The sequence below is a fragment of the Podarcis melisellensis genome, assembly GCF_964234715.1.
Source record: "Podarcis melisellensis genome assembly, chromosome: 10".
NCBI classification, from domain to species: Eukaryota; Metazoa; Chordata; class Lepidosauria; order Squamata; family Lacertidae; genus Podarcis; species Podarcis melisellensis.
This window is the reverse complement of record NC_138542.1, coordinates 16,096,012-16,104,668: the sequence shown is the minus strand read 5'-3', so window position 1 is coordinate 16,104,668 and position 8,657 is coordinate 16,096,012.

The following is an 8,657-nucleotide window of genomic DNA, read 5'->3' as shown; positions in this document are numbered from 1 at the left end:
GGAATTTGTTCTTTTTTTTCTTTTCAAAATACAGTCTGGCCCACCACGGTCTGAGGGACAGTGGACCAGCCCATGGCTGAAAAAGGTTGCTGACCCCTGCCCTAAATAAACAAACTCCAGCAGTCCCTCCTCAGCCCTGACACAGTACGTGGCCCAACAAACATGTACAGCTTTATACCAGCAGGTTTGGAATAAAAGGAGTATGATTTCCTACATTACCTGCTCATATCTTCAGTACAGTAAGGCTTCTTTATATAAATCAGGCATATACAAGTTGCAACCTACCAAGCTGATACCCGCCAACATTTCTCCAATGAAAATAGGGACACCCAATTCAATAATAATAATAATTATTTATTTATACCCCACTGGGTTGCCTCAGTCACTCTGGGCAGCTTCCAACAGATATAAAAACATAATAAAACATTAAACATCAAAAAAACTTCCCTCTACAGGGCTGCCTTCAGATGTCTTCTAAAGGTTGTATCTCCTTGGCTCAGGGGTTGCAGAACTTCATACCCTCCAACATTTCTCTGGTGAAAATAGGGACATCCTAAGGAAAAGCAGGACATTCCAGGCTTCTGTAAATCCGGGACTGTCCTTGGAAAACAGGGACACATGGAGGGCCACCTTCCTGGTTCCTTCATCCTGTACTTTCTAAATTTTCAGTGTGAAAATCCAGCTCTTCTGGCTGGCCACAGATAGGAGAGAGAACAGAAGAGGGAGAGCGACATCAGAGACAGCGCTTTCACTCAAATCTTTTTCTGAGGGGTAGGGAACGTATGTCAAGTTTGAACGTATGACATAGAAAGATGGATTTTCTTCCTCCCCAACAGAAGTTCAAAAGCCATTGTTATGCTCTTTGTTATAGTTTTTCTTGGCTTGTGCAAATGTGAGCCAGCAGCTCTGACACATTTTGAAAAGCCCTGGCATTTCTGTAGCATACATTTTCTGAGCCAAAACAAATTATACTTCACCCACAGCTAATAATGTGAATAGGAGCAGCCATCAAGGGATTAAAAAAAAAGTAAACAAACAAACAATAACTAGTGTGAAGGGTCTTTAGGGCTTGAAATTTATGGAGAAACTTTAAAATGATTCACACAACCTATAAAAAGCACTGTGCATTTAAACTCAAAGTGAGACTTGCCTGGAAAACTTTCATGAAAGCAATCCATCATCTGCTCTTCTTTTCCAGCGCTCGTAAGTGGAAAAGGAATCGTAAAAACCAACAGTAAAAATCAGGAGAAGGTTGCAGAAATGGAACCGAGGTCCCAAGATGAAACTGATAAGATATTTATGAAATCATCTCCAGACATATTATTCCTAATTGCAATGTATGAAACAGGACAAATTGTTCTATGGCTTCAGTGACGCACTAAACATGCTTCATCGCTCCAGACTGAGAGCCAGAATAAGTATTGTGACTAAATTTATGGGCTGAAAGCTCATAGTTGAAAGCTTGGTCCAGCCCCAAATTTGCTAGATGGCCTTATGAGAGCCTTTACCTCAGCCTTGCGCCCCTTGCTCCATGTACAATGCTGGAATAACAGTCAAATCTGCATTTAGAGCACATGGTTTGCCCCAGTTCAGGATCCAAGATGCCACAGGCTAGCTTAGCTCCTTCTCACCCACAGAAATCCCTGTTTTGGGGATTGCTGTTGGCGGCTGACACCATGGACCCCGTTCCCACACATTCAGCAAGTGGAATAGTGGAGCACAACACTGGCATCACAGAAGGCAACAGAGCAGGGCCCTGATCCAGGGCCGGCCCTACCAAGAGGCAAGGTGAGGCCTCAGGTGGCATGATCTACAGAGGCAACAGATACCAATGTAGACCCTGGGCAGTTATCTTTCCACAAGGACTGACACTGATGCCGAAATCCAGCATTGGCTCAGCTCTGCAAGTGCAGCTTTCTCCCGACTGAGGTGCAGAGTGTTTGAGGACTGAAACATTTGCAGGGACACCAAAATGCTTGTTTACAAAGCTAATGTACTACCAACCTTACTGTATGCTTGTGAAACATGGACCACTTATAAACACCAGCTCCAACTACTCGAAAGATTCCATCAACAGTGTCTCTGAAAATTTGTACACATCACTTGGGAAGACAGGTGAACTACTACCAATGTATTGGAAGAAGCAAAGATCACCAGTGTCAAAGCAATGATGCTTCAACATCAACTTTGTTGGACTGGTCGTGCTGTTCGGATGCCTGATTATTGTCTTCCGAAGCAACTACTCTATTCTGAACTTAAAAGTAGAAAGCGTAATGCTGGTGGTCAACAAAAGAGGTTTAAAGACTGTCTCAAGGCAAATCTTTAAAAATGTAGTATAAACACCATCAATTGGGAAACAATTGCCTGCAAGCGCTCCAATTGGAGAACAGCCTTTACCAAAGGTGTCATGGGCTTTGAAGGCACTCGAACTCAGGACGCAGGGGAGAAATGTTCTAAGAGGAAGGCACGCTTGGCAAATCCACACCGTGACCAATTTCTGCCCGGAAACCAATGTCCCCACTATGGAAGGATGTGTGGATCCAGAATTGGCCTCCACAGTCACTTACGGACTCATTGTTAAAACCGTGTTTATGGAAGACAATCTTACTCGGCTACGAGGGATCGCCAAAGAAGAAGAGGTGTCGTGCTATCCCTGGACTCCAGATTTCCTCCCTGCTTGTTTATATGGTGGATGAAATTTGGCAGTGAGATACTAAGACCCTCCACATCATAAAGTCACTATGATACCAACTTATGATACATTCTGAGGTTTAGAGTTCTAAATAGACTTCATCCCCAAAAGGACTAATTTTTTTCATTGTTTCCAGTTTCTTCCTCGCACGGTAAGGGTGAGTCAGCAGTCAGCATTTGTCCCCGCCATTTTCACCTCTCTTCAATCCTTTCTTCCTCCTTCCCCGTCTTCATTCGCCTTCCTGAGTTTCTCTCCTCCCAACTCTCAAGGCAATCTCGCGTCGTCTTGCCTATCCCTCTCCTGGCTCTTCTCAATCTCAATCTCATCGCTCTCGTTCTCCCCTAACTCTCTTTTTCCGCGATAGGGTGTGATCCACCATAGCAGAACACCTTCCCTCGAACTGTCTCTGAGTGCAGCACACCAGAAGCTCATTCTAGGTCTTCAATAAGCAGGTCTTCTGGAAGAGAATGAAAAAGAGAGACTTTGTGTATCCAAGAAAGGATTCTCCAAATCAAAGTCATTCTATATCTTCGACAATGATGTCCTCTGGAAGAGAATGAAAAAGAGAGACTGAATTAACAGCCTTTCTCAACTAAGCAAACCCAAACCCAAGAGTTCAGCCACCTCAGCTTTTGTAGCTGGAGTCAGTCAGGGCCCTACCTACTGAGGCAAAGTGAAAAAGGCCTGCAAGGCACAGCAAATACAGCAAGAAGGCCTAAGTGAAAAGTCCCCAAGGTGTGCAGATTCATTTACCTTCTTTGGGTTCTGGCAGCTGATCTTCGGCTGTTGCTTTCTGCAGAGGAAAGAGAAAGCTGCATCAGACGCCTTTTCTGACACTACAAAACCCACCATTAGCTGGTGCAAGAGAGCCCACAAGGAGGCCCAAGCCAGGAAAGAGTGGCCTCCCTCAGGCTTGGGCCCAATCCCTTGCCCCAGAGGACCTCCATGGGCTCTGCAGCCTCCTGGGCAGAGGTGGAAGGGCAGCACCAGGGAAGAGGGCAGGACATGCCTCTGGCATCATCCTGACACCCCAGGAACACATGCCACTGCAGAATTGGGGGCAGAGACCACAGTCAGCAGGCAGAGGGTCTGGGGGATCCACTCCCTCCTCTTTTGTTTCCCCTACTACTAACCTCGAGTTCCAGGAAGATCTGGGATAGCTTTGTCACAACTGCAACAAGAGAAGGACATGGGGACAGGTTAGTTCCTCTCTTTGCAGCTTCCCAGATTGTTGCAATAATCTTCTCAATTCCCCTGCTTCTACACTCTTCCTACAGAGGTGGCAAACCCCAGGCCTTGGGGGCCACTCTTGGCCTGCAGCCCCCCGAATGCGGCTCACAAGAGAATGTGGCCCTCTAGCTGACCACTGTCCCCCTGCCCTGTCCTACCAGCTGCCTCCGCCTCCTGCTTCCACTAGAAATGCTTCCTCTCCTCTCTCAGTCAATAGCATCTTCATCAACCCCACAAAAGTGGCTGGCCACTGGGGTGGGTTTCCAGATGCTGGACCAGATGAACCTTGGGTCGGATCCAGCACTCTGGCTCTTTTGGTTTTTTCTTACTAGCTTCCCCTCCCCCACAAATCCTATACCCTGAGCTGCCACCCTAGCTTATTCCTACCCTTCCAAAAATGGCGCGGGGGGAACTTCCTCACCTGGAGGCATAAGCTTCTTCTCGCGCTGCAGCAGGGCCACTTTTCTGTTCTTTCTGAGGCGATGGCACCTCTTAGAGCATTGGGCACCCCCGATGGCACCCCTAGGAGGGCGAATCGCTCTGTCACGGTGGGCAGATCGCTCCTCCTCTGGGTGCCCGTCTTCTTTGATGTTCTGGCTTCCTCCGCCACTGGCCACAGGCTGTTCCTTGTGCTGGAGCGGGGCCACTTCATTGCTCCTTTCTGGCTGCATGAAGCTTCTCAGTCTCCTGAGCCTAGAAGAGATGATGCAGAACAGAAATACGTTTAGCCCAATAGAGAATTGCCAGCACATCCCTCCCAATTCCTTCCCTCCTTCTGCAGTTGAATGAACTGTAGGACTTCATAACAGCTGCAGAGAGGCAGCCAAGAGCATTCAGGGCTTGGAGAGAAAGGAGGTACCAGCTCCTGCCATTCCAGGACAGAGAGAGCCTGGCTACCCCAGTTCATGCCCTGGTTGCTTCAAGACTAGATGCCATGCACTATACGTCGGGCTTCCCTTGTGTTTGACCTGGAAGCTGCAGTTAGTGCAGGATACTGCCGCATGATTGCTGACAGGAACGAGGCCTTGTCGACATTGTTTTACCTTCTAGTAAACCGCTTTGAGGTGTGAGATGTATATATACATAATGAAGTGCAGTGTTTCCCAACCTTTTTTGGGCAAAGGCACACTTGTTTCATGAAAAAAATCTCGAGGCACACCACCATTAGAAAATGTTTAAAAAATTAACTCTGTGCCTATATTGACTATATATAAAGTAACTCTCTTTAATAGGCATCAAATAAACACAAAGAAAGTACCGTATTTTTCGCCCCATAGCACGCACTTTTTCCCCTCCAAAAATAAAGGGGAAATGTGTGTGCGCCCTACGGGGCGAATGCAGGCTTTCGCTGAAGCCTGGAGAGCAAGAGGCATCGGTGCGCACCGACCCCTCTCGCTCTCCGGGCTTCAGGAAGCTGTCCGCAAGCCTCCGGAGGGCTCCGCAAGCTGTCCGCAAGCTGTCCGCAAGCCTCTGGAGGGCTCCCCGTGCTTCGGGCGAGTGTCTGCAAGCCTTGCGCGCCCGGCAGGAGCTCCTGCCGGGCGAGCGAGGCTTGGGGCAGCAGCCTGTTGCCCGAAGCACGCGGAGCCCTCCGGAGGGTGCCCCGTGCTTCGGGCGAGTGTCTGCAAGCCTTGCGCGCCCGGCAGGAGCTCCTGCCAGGCGCGCGAGGCTTGGGGCAGCAGCCTGTTGCCCGAAGCACGCGGAGCCCTCCGGAGGGTGCCCCGTGCTTGGGCGAGTGTGGGCAAGCCTTGCGCGCCCGGCAGGAGCTCCCGCCAGGCGCGCGAGGCTTGAGGTGGCATCTGTTGCCCGAAGCACACGGAGCCCTCCGGAGGGTGCTTCGGGCGAGTGTCTGCAACCCTGCGCACCCGGCAGGAGCTCCTGCCAGGCGCGCAAGGCTTGGGGCGGCAGCCTCTTGCCCGAAGCACGCGGAGCCCTCCGGAGGGTGCCCCGTGCTTGGGCGAGTGTGGGCAAGCCTTGCGCGCCCGGCAGGAGCTCCCGCCAGGCGCGCGAGGCTTGAGGTGGCATCTGTTGCCCGAAGCACAGGGAGCCCTCTGGAGGGTGCCCCGTGCTTCGGGCGAGTGTCTGCAACCCTGCGCGCCCGGCAGGAGCTCCTGCCAGGCACGCAAGGCTTGGGGCGGCAGCCTGTTGCCCGAAGCACAGGGAGCCCTCCGGAGGGTGCCCCGTGCTTCGGGCGAGTGTCTGCAACCCTGCGCGCCCGGCAGGAGCTCCTGCCAGGCGCGCAAGGCTTGGGGCGGCAGCCTGTTGCCCGAAGCACAGGGAGCCCTCCGGAGGGCTCCCCGTGCTTCGGGCGAGTGTCTGCAAGCCTTGCGCGCCTGGCAGGAGCTCCCGCCAGGCGCGCAAGGCTTGGGGCGGCAGCCTGTTGCCCGAAGCACGCGGAGCCCTCCGGAGGGTGCCCCGTGCTTGGGCGAGTGTGGGCAAGCCTTGCGCGCCCGGCAGGAGCTCCCGCCAGGCGCGCAAGGCTTGAGGTGGCATCTGTTGCCCGAAGCACAGGGAGCCCTCTGGAGGGTGCCCCGTGCTTCGGGCGAGTGTCTGCAAGCCTTGCGCGCCCGGCAGGAGCTCCTGCCAGGCGCGCGAGGCTTGGGGCAGCAGCCTGTTGCCCGAAGCACGCGGAGCCCTCCGGAGGGTGCCCCGTGCTTGGGCGAGTGTGGGCAAGCCTTGCGCGCCCGGCAGGAGCTCCCGCCAGGCGCGCGAGGCTTGAGGTGGCATCTGTTGCCCGAAGCACACGGAGCCCTCCGGGGGGTGCTTCGGGCGAGTGTCTGCAACCCTGCGCACCCGGCAGGAGCTCCTGCCAGGCGCGCAAGGCTTGGGGCGGCAGCCTCTTGCCCGAAGCACGCGGAGCCCTCCGGAGGGTGCCCCGTGCTTGGGCGAGTGTGGGCAAGCCTTGCGCGCCCGGCAGGAGCTCCCGCCAGGCGCGCGAGGCTTGAGGTGGCATCTGTTGCCCGAAGCACAGGGAGCCCTCTGGAGGGTGCCCCGTGCTTCGGGCGAGTGTCTGCAAGCCTTGCGCGCCCGGCAGGAGCTCCTGCCAGGCACGCAAGGCTTGGGGCGGCAGCCTGTTGCCCGAAGCACAGGGAGCCCTCCGGAGGGTGCCCCGTGCTTCGGGCGAGTGTCTGCAACCCTGCGCGCCCGGCAGGAGCTCCGGCCAGGCGCGCAAGGCTTGGGGCGGCAGCCTGTTGCCCGAAGCACAGGGAGCCCTCCGGAGGGCTCCCCGTGCTTCGGGCGAGTGTCTGCAAGCCTTGCGCGCCCGGCAGGAGCTCCCGCCAGGCGCGCAAGGCTTGGGGCGGCAGCCTGTTGCCCGAAGCACACGGAGCCCTCCGGAGGGTGCCCCGTGCTTCGGGCGAGTGTCTGCAAGCCTTGCGCGCCCGGCAGGAGCTCCTGCCAGGCGCGCGAGGCTTGGGGCAGCAGCCTGTTGCCCGAAGCACGCGGAGCCCTTCGGAGGGTGCCCCGTGCTTGGGCGAGTGTGGGCAAGCCTTGCGCGCCCGGCAGGAGCTCCCGCCAGGCGCGCGAGGCTTGAGGTGGCATCTGTTGCCCGAAGCACACGGAGCCCTCCGGAGGGTGCCCCGTGCTTCGGGCGAGTGTCTGCAAGCCTTGCACGCCTGGCAGGAGCTCCCGCCAGGCGCGCAAGGCTTGGGGCGGCAGCCTGTTGCCCGAAGCACAGGGAGCCCCCTGGAGGGCTCCCCGTGCTTCGGGCGAGTGTCTGCAAGCCTTGCGCGCCCGGCAGGAGCTCCCGCCAGGCGCGCAAGGCTTGGGGCGGCAGCCTGTTGCCCGAAGCACAGGGAGCCCTCTGGAGGGTGCCCCGTGCTTCGGGCGAGTGTCTGCAACCCTGCGCGCCCGGCAGGAGCTCCTGCCAGGCGCGCAAGGCTTGGGGCGGCAGCCTGTTGCCCGAAGCACAGGGAGCCCTCCGGAGGGCTCCCCGTGCTTCGGGCGAGTGTCTGCAAGCCTTGCGCGCCCGGCAGGAGCTCCCGCTGGGTGCGCGAGGCTTGGGGCGGCAGCCTGTTGCCCGAAGCACGCGGAGCCCTCCGAAGGGCACCCCGTGCTCCGCGCTGCCAGCTGCCGCCCGCAAGCCTTGCGCTCCCGGGGGGAGATCCCCCGGTGCGCAAGACTTGCCAACACCAGCGCGGAGCACGGGGCGGCCGGCCGAAGCGAGCGGCGATGGGATTTGGGAGGGAGCTCGCTCGCCGCCCCGCGTGTGCTCGCCGCCGCCGCCCCGCCTCTCGCCGCCGGACTCGCCCGCCTCCCTCCCACCACGTCTCGCGGCACACTAGTGTGCCGCGGAACACCGGTTGGGAAACACTGATGAAGTGGTATATAGATTTTATGAAACAAACATGGGAGAGATTTTTGCCCCATCGAATAGCAGAGCTTTGGGTTATTCATTAACATTAATGGGCACTTCTTCACATAACACTTAATTGGTTTGTGAAATTGGCAGCCAAAAGATGTGCAATATTTGCGATTATGATCTGAAATAACTGCAGTATGTAGAACTTCCAGGTTTAGAGGCAGTCTACCACTGAAGCCACCTGTTAGAGGACCATTAACAGGATTGGGCTATTCCTTGTGGGCTTCCTGGAGACATCTGGTTGGCCACTGGATCAAACAGGCCTTTGCTCTCCTTTTCCTGCTATGCTATATCCCATGAGGGATTGCAACACTCCACCCCAAAGGAAAGAGAAGCATTGCCAGCATTTAAAGGGTGCCTCTGCCCAGTCTTTGAAGG